General features: G+C 32.6%; 1 long non-coding RNA gene across 1 annotated transcript; it reads right to left on the bottom strand.

Moving 5' to 3' along the window:
* Positions 1-11,594: 11,594 nt before the first annotated feature.
* On the bottom strand, positions 11,595-12,912 carry LOC132060546 (uncharacterized). The gene is made up of 2 exons (XR_009415945.1): positions 12,799-12,912; positions 11,595-12,674 (listed from the first exon to the last, which is right to left on the bottom strand). It is a non-coding gene; the product is annotated as an uncharacterized LOC132060546 (long non-coding RNA).
* Between the last annotated feature and the right edge of the window lie 679 nt (positions 12,913-13,591).

The raw sequence follows: 13,591 nt of genomic DNA, 5'->3' as shown, positions 1-13,591 counted from the left end.
ACAAAATATTTCTTTATAAATTACCTTGTAATAACCTCCATGAAATCCCACTTGAAAATTGGAGGGTTCCTTCTCTGCTTCCCTTTTCACAATTTACTTCTTTTTAAATTTTAGGATTAATACATAACCCCCCCCCCAAACGTGTAAGTGATTAATTATGACCACTCAACCCTTTGCGGCGACCTATTACCCCCGCCCTTAATTTTTCGTATTTTAGTACCATTTTCTCGGTCGACGTCACCGACACGTCATCGACACGTCATCGACACATCATCGACAATTTGACTTGCCATAATTTTTTGCCACGCGCCGAAAATGGTACTAAAATGCCGAAAAATTAAGACGGGGGTAATAGGTGTATAATTAATCTGGCTATACGTTGGGGGTTTTTTATGTATTTACCCTAAATTTCAGGTCTAATTGTAAAATTTGGATTCTATCCTTCACAAATGAACTCGTTTTTGGTTTTGCTAGATATTACTATTATATATAAGAGCAAATGTGGGGACTTTTGTAGTCCTCACAATAATTTTTCAATTTTTTAAAAACTTTTTAATTAATTACTTTTAGGTCCTAATCTTATTTATTTAAGTCAATTTTTTTATTTTTTATTTTTAAGGTCTACTTTTCAAAAGTTATCGAACCTGGAGACTTTTGTAGTCCTCACAATAATTTCCAAAATTTTTTAAATTTTTTTAATGAATTACTTTTAAGTCCTAATCTTATTTATTTAAGTCAATTTTTTTGTTTTTTGTTTTTAAGGTCTACTTTTGAAAAGCTATCGAACCTCCTACCTCATTTTTCATGTTCTTTGATTTTCTGGTTGGTGCTCGATATCCGCATTTGAGCTCAATCAATCCAGATAATTTGCACTGTATCGCGCCTATTTGGGGGGAGCGCTTCCTCCAAAGATTTTTGCCATATCCATGTTTGAACCCCTAATCCCTAATTAAGAGAGAAGCCCATCCTCTCATCCGTCGCACAAGTTAAATTATATATTTGTCTTAAAAGTTCATTAACTATGTATAGATTATTTATTTAAAACTAAATCACTTCAGAAAATTAGGATACATAAGTTATAAATGTCAAATTCTGGCTCCATATTTGATTTGAAGTAAATAATTTCATCAAAATGAAAGTTAAAATATTAAAGGAATGGAATGAAAATTTTCTTTATATAACTACCCACTATGGGACTACAATGGGTATATGGTTGTTGTTGTTGTACATTTGTAAAAACAATTGTATACAAGTAGTGACTTTGTAAGTTAACTGGATCCATATAAAAGTGACCAGGGGAGGATGTCCAAACCTTTAACCGGTTTCTATTTAGTTCTTCACACAATTCAAGTAATATAACTAATAGTGAAAGTACAGTAACTCAACCAGTGTAGATAGATATACTTTCGAAGTGGATACCATAGCTATCATCATGAATTTTGTAGTTTCCTTTTTAATGGGAGGGATAAGGCACTATTACCCCCCCAAACTATACCCCAAGCTTCCTATGACACACCTTTCCTTTCCTGGGTCCTATTACCCCTTAAACTATTTTTTTCCTTAATTCTTTGCACCTTTAACGCCGACGTGGACCGGTGCGTGCGAACACATATGTTAAGCGCGTAAGAAGTAAAAAAGAGAGGTTTAACGAATAATGGCCGACCACATGTCACTCCCAAAGTCCATTTGAAGACTACTTCGTCCAAAACACACTTAATTTCATCAACTCCATTACAAATTTTCACCCATTTGCAAGAGCTAATTTTGGTGGCAAATTTTTCCATTTTCGATCGTGTAAGTTAATTATCGTGTAAATTCTTAATCTTTTCTCCCTCTCATGTCGAATTTCAAGTTTAGGGTTTGAAATTTCTTCCCAATTTCGTGTATGAAATGTTAGGGTTAGGAATGGCGAATAGCTTGTTGAATAAGTTGTGTATGGATGAAGAAGATGCGATGCTCAATGTCGAAGTGCGATGCAAACATGGCATTTTCTTGAAAATGCGGACTTCTTGTCCGATCTTGCAATCCGGAAGGAGATTTTGGTCTTGTCCTCACTATGGGGTTTGTGTTCATGTTCTAATTTGGTTGATTAATTTTAGTGTTAGTGTTAATTTGAAGTGATTGTATTCTTTAAATTTCGTGCCACCACCGCAAGTTTTTCAAATGGAGAGATAAGCAAAGTGTTGATGAAAGATCAAAGTTTATTATTCCAAGATTGGTGAACAAAATCAAAGAGTTAGAAGAAAATTATGAGCGTGTTAGGTTGCATTTGGCTGAACTTGAAAGTTTTAAGATGCAGTATGATAATCTCAACATGAATTCACTTGAACTTGAAGATTCAAAAGAGGATGAAATTCAGTTGGATGAGCTTGAAAGTCTTACCCTTCAATATGATAATCTCAACATCAATTTGGTTGAGCTTGAAGATTCAAAAGAGATGGGTGATTTGAATGAGGTTGAAGTTTCAAAAGAGAGACGAATGATTTGGATGAGCTTGGAGATTCAAAAGAGAAGAGTAATTTGAAAGAGAATGATATGAATGAAAAAAAGAATAGCAACTCGTGTAGGTTTAATAGAACAGTCCTTTGGTGTTTGATGGTTTGTGTATGTTGTTGTGTATCTTAGTGGTTTAATCCAAATGGGCAAATTGAAGAAAAATCAAATGAAGTTGCCATAGTACTAATAGAACCTCATTTTGGTTGTTGTAATGGAACTTCAATGATCTCGGATAGGCTAAAGTTAGATTTGTTTTGTTGTAAAGTACATTTTGGTATTATAATGAAGCATGACTTGTTTGGTTTATCCTACTTTTCTTGTTGGTATTATTTGAGTAAATTTTGGCAATTTTCAATTTTGGCAATTTTCTTTTGTTATTGATTGAGTCAATTATGGCAGAATAAGATCACATATAGCAACTAAAAGTTTACCTTGAAAGTAAAAATAATAATATATATATAAGGCAAAGTCTGCCCCCTCCGGCAGACTTTTAGTTAAACATAACTAAAAGTCTGCCGGAGGGGGCATAGCAAAATTTAAACTTTGTCTTATAAGGCAAACTTTTAGTTATGCCTTAAGGAAAACTTACGCCTTATGGGGCATACTTTTGGTTATGTTTTATGAGGTACACTTTTAGTTAAGGCATTACTAAAAGTTTACCTTGAAAAGTTAAAAAAAAAATATATATATATATATACATATGCTTCAAGGAAAAGTACGCCCCCTCGGAGACTTTTAGTTAAACATAACTAAAAGTCGCCGGATAGCAAAATTTAAACTTTATCTTATAAGGCAAACTTTTAGTTATGCGTTAAGGAAAACTTACGCCTTATGGGGCATACTTTTGGTTATGTTTTATGAGGCACACTTTTAGTTAAGGCATTACTAAGAGTTTACCTTGAAAAAGTTAAAAAAAAAAAATATATATATATATACATATGCTTGAGGAAAAGTGCCCCCTCTCGCGGACTTTTAGTTAAACATAACTAAAAGTCGCCGGAGGGGCATAGCAAAATTTAAACTTTATCTTATAAGGCAAACTTTTAGTTATGCGTTAAGGAAAACTTACGCCTTATGGGGCATACTTTTAGTTATGTTTTATGAGGCACACTTTTAGTTAAGGCATTACTAAGAGTTTACCTTGAAAAGTTAAAAAAATAAATATATATATATATATATACATATGCTTCTCCCAAGCATACTTTTAGTTAAACATAACTAAAAGTCTCATTTAGCATAAAAAAATTTAAACTTTGTCTTATAAGGCAAACTTTTAGTTATGCCTTAAGGAAAACTTACGCCTTATAGGCATATCTTTTTTTTGGTTATGTTTTTATGAGGCACACTTTAGTAAAGGCATTACTAAAAGTTTACCTTTGAAAAAGTTAAAAAAAAATATATATATATATATATATATATGCTTCGATGAAAAGTCCGCCCCTCCGCAGACTTTTAGTTAAACATAACTAAAAGTCATTTCGGAGGGCATAGCAAAATTTAAACTTTGTCTTATAAGGCAAACTTTTAGTTATGCCTTAAGGAAAACTTACGCCTTATGGGGCATACTTTTGGTTATGTTTTATGAGGCACACTTTTAGTTAAGGCATTACTAAAAGTTTACCTTGAAAAGTTAAAAAAATATATATATATATATATATATATATATCTGCCCTCCAAGGCGGACTTTTAGTTAAATATAAAAGTCGCCCGGAGGAGGATAGCAAAATTTAAACTTTATCTTATAAGGCAAACTTTTAGTTACTAGGAAAACTTACGCCTTATGGGGCATACTTTTGGTTATGTTTTATGAGGCACACTTTTAGTTAAGGCATTACTAAGAGTTTACTGAAAAGTTAAAAAAAAAAATATATATATATATATATATATAGTACGCATACTTTTAGTTAAACATAACTAAAAGAGGGGGGCATAGCAAAAATTTAAACTTTGTCTTATAAGGCAAACTTTTAGTTATGCTTTAAGGAAAACTTACGCCTTATGGGCCATACTTTTGGTTATGTTTTATGAGGCACACTTTTAGTTAAGGCATTACTAAAAGTTTACCTGAAAAAGTTAAAAAAAAAAAATATATATATATATATATATATATATATATCTTCGGCGTTTTAGTTAAACATAACTAAAATTCGCTCTCTCCGGCATACTTTTAGTTAAACATAACTAAAAGTCTATAGGAGGCATAGCAAAATTTAAACTTTGTCTTATAAGGCAAACTTTTAATTATGCCTTAAGGAAAACTTACGCCTTATGGGGCATACTTTTGGTTATGTTTTATAAGGCACACTTTTAGTTAAGGCATTACTAAAAGTTTACCTTGAAAAGTTAAAAAAAAAAATATATATATATATATATGTTTCAGGAAAAGTCTGCCCTTCTCCGTGACTTTTAGTTAAACATAACTAAAAACGTACCTTAAGACTTTTAGTTAAACATAACTAAAAATCCTTTGGAAGGGCATAGCAAAATTTAAACTTTGTCTTATAAGGCAAACTTTTAATTATGCCTTAAGGAAAACTTACGCCTTATGGGGCATACTTTTGATTATGTTTTATGAGGCACACTTTTAGTTAAGGCATTACTAAAAGTTTACCTTGAAAAGTTAAAAATATATATATATAGATATATATATACTTTAAGAAAAAGTATGCCCCCTCCGGCATACTTTTAGTTAAACATAACTAAAAGTCTGCCGAAGGGGGCATAGCGAAATTTAAACTCTGCTTTGCAAGTATTTTACACCAGATGTTGAGTCAAACAAGCACCAGATTCTGCCCAAAAACTGCAACAGTTTTTGTTTCAAAATGTACCAGATTTTGTTTCAAAATGGACCAGATTTTGAGTCATAATGCACCAGATTTTGAGCCAAAACTGCACCAGTTTTTGTTTCAAAATGGACCAAATTTTGTTTCAAAATGGACCAGATTTTGAGTCATAATGCACCAGATTTTGAGCCAAAACTGCACCAGTTTTGAGCCAAAAGCGCATCAGATTTTGACCCCCAAAACCGCACCATTTTTTGAGCCAAAGCGCATCAGCTTTTGACACCCCAAAAAACTGCGCCAGTTTTGAACCAAAACTGCACCAGTTTTTGAGCCAAAACTGCACCAGTTTTAACATCAACTTTTGAGTCAAAATCTGGTCTGTCAAAATCTGAACAAAAGCAGCACTTAAACATCAACTTCAATCATCAAACATCCAATACATAGAACTCACATTCAAGACCACATAAAATTGCTGAAAACAGGAATTCAACATTGCATATAAATACTAGAATTCAGTACCATTTCTTACAAGAAAATATAGTTTCAAAAATATAAAAAATGGTACATCTGAATACCTTTTACCAACATGAATAAAACAATTGCTTAAAGTCTTAAGTAGCTTTGACATTAACAAAATACAGTACTTCTAAATTAACAAAATCAACATTTGATATCAACATTATAGCTTCCACGGGTCTCTTGGCAATGAAGGAGTGGTACTTTGACTTGCATTGTTTGAACCATTAGCCCTCGCTTGATCTCTAATCTCTTGAAGCCTTCTAGTTGTGATTGATTTAGTTCCTTTCCATTTCAGTCCACTTGTTGGTTTGAAACCAATATCACCAGTTACATCAGCAGATCTTATTATCTTTCTTGGTCCAGTAGATACAATTCTCTGACTTGGTAGTCCGAGGGCTACAAAAGAAGATTTAATAAGTTGAATTTATTATAAGAGAACAGTATATATAATGTAATGTATCAGTACTTACATTAAAAGTTGTGAACCCATTCTCGCCCTTGAAACACACCCATTCCCATCACCCTTGGCCTTTTATATGGGGTTGTTGCCACAACTTTTTTCTTTCCTCTATTTGCAGTAGCTGAACTAGGTGCATCAGATGATGCCACACTTGGTGTTGTGTTAGGAGCAGCAGATGTTTGAGAACATGTAAACCAACTTTCAATGGGATGATTAACATCCCTTCCTACACCCCTTCCCCTTCCTCTAGCACCTCTAGTTCTGTTTGAACAACCAGCAGCTCTTGAAGGCATTTGAGGTGCCACGCTTGGTGTTGTGTTAGGAGCATAACTTATGTCAATGATAACTTCAGCTTCAGTTGCAGATTTCTAAGATTCAAAAAACATAACTTATGTCAATGATATTAAATGACACACAAAAATTAACAAAGTAGAAAATTACCTTTGGTCTACCTATCCCTCTCTTTGCAGCAGGCTCAGCTTCAGTTGCAGATTTCTAAGATTCAAAAAACATAACTTATGTCAATGATATTAAATGACACACAAAAATTAACAAAAGTAGAAAATTACCTTTGGTCTGCCTATCCCTCTCTTTGCAGCAGGCTCAGCTTCAGTTGCTGATTTCTAAGATTCAAAAAACATAACTTATGTTAATGATATTAAATGACACACAAAAATTAACAAAGTAGAAAATTACCTTTGGTCTGCCTATCCCTCTTGATGAACCTGATGGATTTGAAGCAGTGTTAGGTTGATCATGTGCAGTGCTTGTTGATGAACCAGTGCTAGGTTGAACATTTATTCCATCACTCATTTTCAAAGGGCACCCTCTTCTGTTGTGACCCTTAACATGACAGAGACTACATGTCATTGTCATACCAGTTTTAGGCAATTTACCACACTTCTTGGTTTCAGTTGCCTCTTTCGTTCTCTTCTTTTTGGGCCTGCCTGGCATTTGCTTGATCGCTGCTGGTGCAACAGTAGGATGTGTTGACTCAAGCCACATTGGCAAATTATTTACAGGTTCAATAAAGTGAGAATATGTCATCAAGTACCTCTCCTTTTTGTAGCTTAAACACTCTTATGTTTGGTTGTTCAACTATTCTTTTTCTAAAGGCAGCAGCCAGAAACTTAGAATTGCACAAGTAATTTCTGGTGGACTTCTCACACTTGTGTACTGGAATATAAGTCCTGATGACAAAGTTATTAGTTTCATTATCAAGGCTTGCATACAAAAGCCATTTGCAATTCTTCTTACAACACCTCACTCTTACTCTAGTTGGCTCATTAACATACTTTTCAACTCGCACTCTTCTCCTCGAATCGCATACTTAGTAATCGCATCTCTAAACTCATTCACACTCCCAAAAATCATACCTAATCGCCACACTATTTTCTTACAAGTTTTATCAAATCTCACACCCTTTGCGACAGCTTTGTATCTAGATTTTGAAAGTTTTAGCTTCCTCTTTTCCACTTCTTCAAAACACCATTCATCATCATCAGATCCTAAGCTAGAATCATTAGAACTTGGGTAATATGGTTCATCACCCGCTAGCCTCCCTTGTAAACTTTTTTTTCTTGTTTTAGTCTCATCAAACCCCAAATCTGGTCCAGCTACACCACATGGCACTTCTTCAGTATCTGCAGGAATTCTCTCCCTTCTTTTCCTCCTCAGTGCTTCTCTTTTCTCAGTCCTAAGCTCTATGTACTCCTCATGTACATCACTGAAGTAATCATCATCTCCAAGTATGTCACCATTTTCAGAAATTGGACTATCATCAGTTGATTCATCAGATCCCTTTACTGAAAAATCACTAATTTCAGAATCTGATGGATTAGTTGCTGGATCTAGTAGATCTTGAGTATTTGGATATACTACTTCTAATGGAGGAATAGTGTTTGGGATAGTATTTGTAGATGAAGTTGCAGCATTAAAAGTATCCTCACCAACTTCAATATTTTGACTACCACTTCTTTCAATGGCCCCTACCCCTTTATTAAAAGTTGCATTAGATTCCCCCCTCGTGCATGTGCACATATACATCCAAAATCTGCCCACTTTGCAAAAGTCTAGCAACACTAGAAAGAACCTTATCATTGTCAATATCTTCTAAAATGCCACCGTTAGGTGGCCGAATACTATATTTGCAACCCGAGTTGTACCCTAGTTCTTTAATATAGTCCTTCAACTCAAAATAGGAAAGTGTATCCACATCAACATTAACATATTCACTCATTACCCCACCAACATATTTTGGTTCATCATCATCTCCAAACACTAAGTCCCCACCATGATACAATCTAAGAGTTATGAATGTAAACCCACTCATAACTAACCGCAAACAAAGATAAATAACAATAAACTAAGTAATCGAAAATTTTGAAAATTCTATTTTCGATTCATCAAACTCGCAAACCTTAAAAACCCTAAATTAACAAAACCCCAATTAAATGTTGTAAAGAACGAACCTTTGGACTAAATGGAAACTTAGCCTTCCAACTGACCTTGAATTTACAAATTGTAACACCGAAGAAATCACAACACTATTCTTGTTTTGAACTGGAGCGAAATTGACCCTTTTGGAATGAAGAACTTAGATGCTAGATTTTTTTCCACTCTATAAAATGCTCGAATTTTAAGATTTTGGGATATAATCTTCAATGATCAAAGAAGGTTTTTTATCAATTGATTTTTTTGGTTCGGGTGAAATTTTTGATCGGGTAATATTTTGGGAAAAGTAAAGATACGATTTAACCCAAGGTCAATAAATTAAAAGGGGAAAGAAAGTGATTGGGAGCCACAAAGGTGATCACACTACAAATATAATTGGGATAGTGTACAATAAGCCTCCACGTCGGTGTTAAAGGTGCAAAGAATTAAGGAAAAAAATAGTTTAGGTAATAGACCCGATGAAAGGAAAGGTGTGTCATAGGAACTAGGGTATAGTTTGGGGTTTATCCTTTAATGGGATAAATGAGAAATTGTGCAATGGAATTGTCTCTTTTGATGATTGCTGTAGCATTAGGTAACGGTAATAAGGCATAATAGCTGTTTACCTTCTAAAAAAGAAATAGTAACTTTTTTAGAATGTTTACTCAAAATCCTTGCGGGTTAAGCTCATATTGTTTTATGTCTATAGTTTTGTCTGCTGAAAAAAGTGCGATAAATTTTTATATTTTGAGTTTGGGTCCGGGCTTAACACGGGCCTGCCATAACTAGTAGATAAATACGCATCAATGATGATAAGAATGGAAGAAGAAAAAAAGGGCAAAATCAAATGTACACCTTATTTATATCATTAACCATGATGACTCGACCTGAAACTATAGGTCCATGTATCAATTTAGTTTCTCAACAATCCAATACTATAGACGACCAACAAGGGTTGTGGTATGATGGATAAGATGGCACTCTATGTTTACACCAAATTATAAACTTAACTATATTTAAGTAATTTAATGAAGTGAGAATGCATGTTAATTATTGATTAAATGCTAAAGGTCAATGTACAAACACATGTCTAGCATTTATTAGCTTGGTGTAAACAGCGGGTGGGGGTAAGTTTTCACCATGAAGATACTCTACCAGCTAAGCAAGTCTCGTCCTCTAGCTTTCTTTCCAAGTATATATGAAGAACGTACGTTAATGTGTCTTCTTTGCCCGGATATGTTTGTCACATGTACCACTTGAGTTAATTAATTCGTTGAAATTTGAGAATAAAAAAGAAAAAGTTTTGTGTTGAATAGATTGGGGTTGTGATAAGGGACAAATGATGATATTTGAGACAAATTTTCTATGAAGATGGGGTCTACTCCAATTGAATTATTGGTATTGGACCAGTCGACTGTGGTACGTTTTCATTTAGACCACAGCTCGAAAATCTTTCTTTTTTTCTTTCTTAGATATCATCCGGAGTCAAACATCCTCACAACCCTTTGCCTTTTCTCTGTGGACTTAGGAGAAGAACGTCAGTCTTCAAATGCATCTTCATCTACCATTTTTTATTTTTTGTTAATTTTTTATGTTATTGTTATCTGGGAGTTATATTTTTTATTCCCTCCATTCACTTTTACTTGTCCACTATTTTAAAAATAGAATTTTATTTTTTACTTATCCACATTCGCATATCAAGAGACAAATAATTTAATTTTCCTATTTTACCCTTAGCATTAGTCACTCATTCCAATTCATTTTTCAAATTTATTACGATTATACACCAATTAATATGTGTTTCATGGTAAATTATGTACTTCATTTATTATTTCTTAAGGAGTGTGCAAAATTCATAATGAACTAGTAAAAGTGAACAGAGGGAATAATTAAGTTGGTTGTTATGATAAAATTCAATGGTGATGGTGTATAGATTGTGATTGTGATAAGTGATATTGATGATATTTGGGACAAAAGTTATATGAAAAGTTTCTATGAAGATGGGGTCTGCACCAATTAAATTATTGGCTTATATACTGGAGCAGTCAAATGGTACATTTTCATTGAATAGTATTCATTCATTACAGAGAGGAAATTTCTGTGATAGAAGACCCACCTCTCCACCCTCTATCCACATTAACATGCACACAATGAACAGCTCAAAGTACAAGCTGATGAAGCTACAAGGAAAAGAATATACTTTGTGAGAAGTTTCAACAGTTGAATAGAATTAGTGATGGACAAGTCCAAACACCAATGTCTCTACTGACCAATTGATTGAAAGTAGTAAGATGAGGTGGAGGAAAAAGACTACAAAATTTACTTTATGTAAATTACCTTGTAATAACCTCCATGAAGTATACTGTAGGTTTTTTGGCCATTTCTCTCAACCTAATTTTTTTTATTTTGAGTTGGCATCTCAAAACTACTTTAACTATTGTTAGTTTAATACTTAAAATGGGGTGTTGTTACCACCCTCGAGCTATAATTTTTTTTTTTTAAAATCCCCCCAAAAAAATAGGTCAAAAAGAGTATTTATGTGGCATTTCACATTCATTTTGTTTCTTTCTTCTAGTAAAATCAATTAAAAAGACATAACCCAAAGCGTGCATAATATAAATTTTAAGTATGTTTTAATATTCAAACTTTTTCAATCGAGTTTACTATTATTGAGTAAACTTATGTCCAAATTTGCAACTACGATTACTGTTATTGATTAACTTTTAGTTTTCAACTGAATTTATTGTTATAAGAAAAATTACTAGACTTTGATGGAAAAGAATAAAAAATAACTGAATTTAGATAAGCCAGGAAAAAAGAATAAATAAGAAAGAGAAATTTATGCTTTGATTTGCAATTTTTGATTTTTTTTGTTAATTTTGTATATTACTGTTATTTTAAAGTTTTTTTTTTTAATTAAGTTTATTCTTATGATAAAATTCAATTGTGATGGTGTGTAGACTGTGGTAGTGATAAGAAATAAGTGGATGATATTTAGGACAAAGTCATATATAAGACATCAAGTATGAAAAGTTTCTATGAAGATGGGGTCTACTCCAATTGAATTGAATTATTGCTATTGGACCTAGGCAAGTGGTATATAACGACACCCGCATATAATAACACCTTTCTATAACAACCAACTTTTTTTAAAACTGATTTTTTATGTTATATTTTACTTCTCTATAACAGCATTTCACCTGTAACAGCAACAACCAATTTTATAACAATACGCTTTATGTAAAATTACCCCCATATAATAGTTATCTTCTTGTTTTGGCAATATAATAATTAACCATATTTATAAAAATAGAATATCTATGATTACCAATAATAAGTGTAGAGATTTTGACCAAATATTTGATCATTTAACATATTATTACAACAAAAAAAATGTTATATGAATATACTCCCTCTGTTTCAATTTATGTGAACCTATTTCCTTTTTAGTCTGTGCCAAAATAAATGACCTCTTTTCTAATTTGGAAACAAATTCACTTTATGAAATAATTTACAACCACACAAATATTCAAGACTTATTTTGAACCACAAGTTTTAAAAGTCTTCATTCTTTCTTAAATGTCGTGCCCAGTCAAATGGATTCACATAAATTGAAACGGATGGAGTATATATTTTCATCATTAAAACGATTTTCCTTCGTTATACAAAGTGTGATTAAGCTTAGAATTTGGCAATTAAAAATGAAAATTAGATTTGATGCATCTTTTTTGCCTATAACAGTAAAATACCATTTAAATATCAATGTTGTTATAGGTGTATAACAGTCATCCAACGTCTTTGTTATGAAGAGGTTTGACTGTACTGTAAATGGGATACGTTTTTTTGAATAACTATTATTCATTCATAATAGAGAAGTAAGTAGTGGGAAATTTCTGTGAATTGTAATAGAAGACCCCCCCTCTCCACCCTCTATCCACAGTAATATGTACACAATAGACAGCTCAGAGTACAAGCAGATGAAGCTGCAAAGAAAAAGAAGGGTAAAGACCTATCAATAAGAGTACTAATTGATGGATGGAAAGTGAAAACAAGAAGAGTCAATTTGGAATAGAAGAATAGAGGAAGAAGAAATTTAACAAAAATTACCTTGGGATAGAAAGTAGTTGAAATTCATAGTCATGAAAAAATCCCCAATTTTGATATATGGTGCTGCTTGAAGGCTTGCAGTCCGTCTTCCTCTTCTAGCTATGCCCATTAATTAATTAATTGGACAACAATTTCCTAAACCCCATTTCTATGGGCATAAATCCCCCAATTCCCATATACCCCCTCTCCCTCTCATTTTAGTTATTTATTACTCTCTCTTTGTTCACTTTTAATTGTCCAATATCATATGAAAAATACATTTTCATTTTTACTTATCCACTAAACAAACTTTTTTTTTGTTTCATCCTTAACATTAATTATTCATTTTCAAATTATTTCTATTGAGACCATACACCAATTAATATGGTATTATAGTAATATATATACTTCATTTATTAATTTTTAAAGGCGTGCAAAATCAAAATTGCACAAGTAAAAGTGAACGGAAAGAGTAGTAAGAAAATATGTTTAAATTTGTTTGTCTTAATTTAACTCCGCACGAAGTTTAAGAAAATAAAGAAGAGTTTTAAATCTTGTGGTCTTAAACTAAATATACGTATAATGTACCAAAATATCTTTTGATTTGTGATCTTAAACATGTCATGTGGAATGCTGGAATTATAAAGTTGCCAAATTAAGAAATAAACATTCTTTTTTAAACAGAGAAAAAAGAAAAGTAAGACAACTAAATTGAAACCAAGGAAGTATGTGCAATCTATAATTCACTAAAATATTTTTATTTACTTTTAAATTACTTAATGCTATTATTGGAAAACAAATATTATTAATTAGT

This window comes from Lycium ferocissimum, chromosome 6, assembly GCF_029784015.1.
Source record: "Lycium ferocissimum isolate CSIRO_LF1 chromosome 6, AGI_CSIRO_Lferr_CH_V1, whole genome shotgun sequence".
NCBI classification, from domain to species: domain Eukaryota; kingdom Viridiplantae; phylum Streptophyta; class Magnoliopsida; order Solanales; family Solanaceae; genus Lycium; species Lycium ferocissimum.
This window is presented reverse-complemented; position numbering and strand designations above follow the sequence as displayed.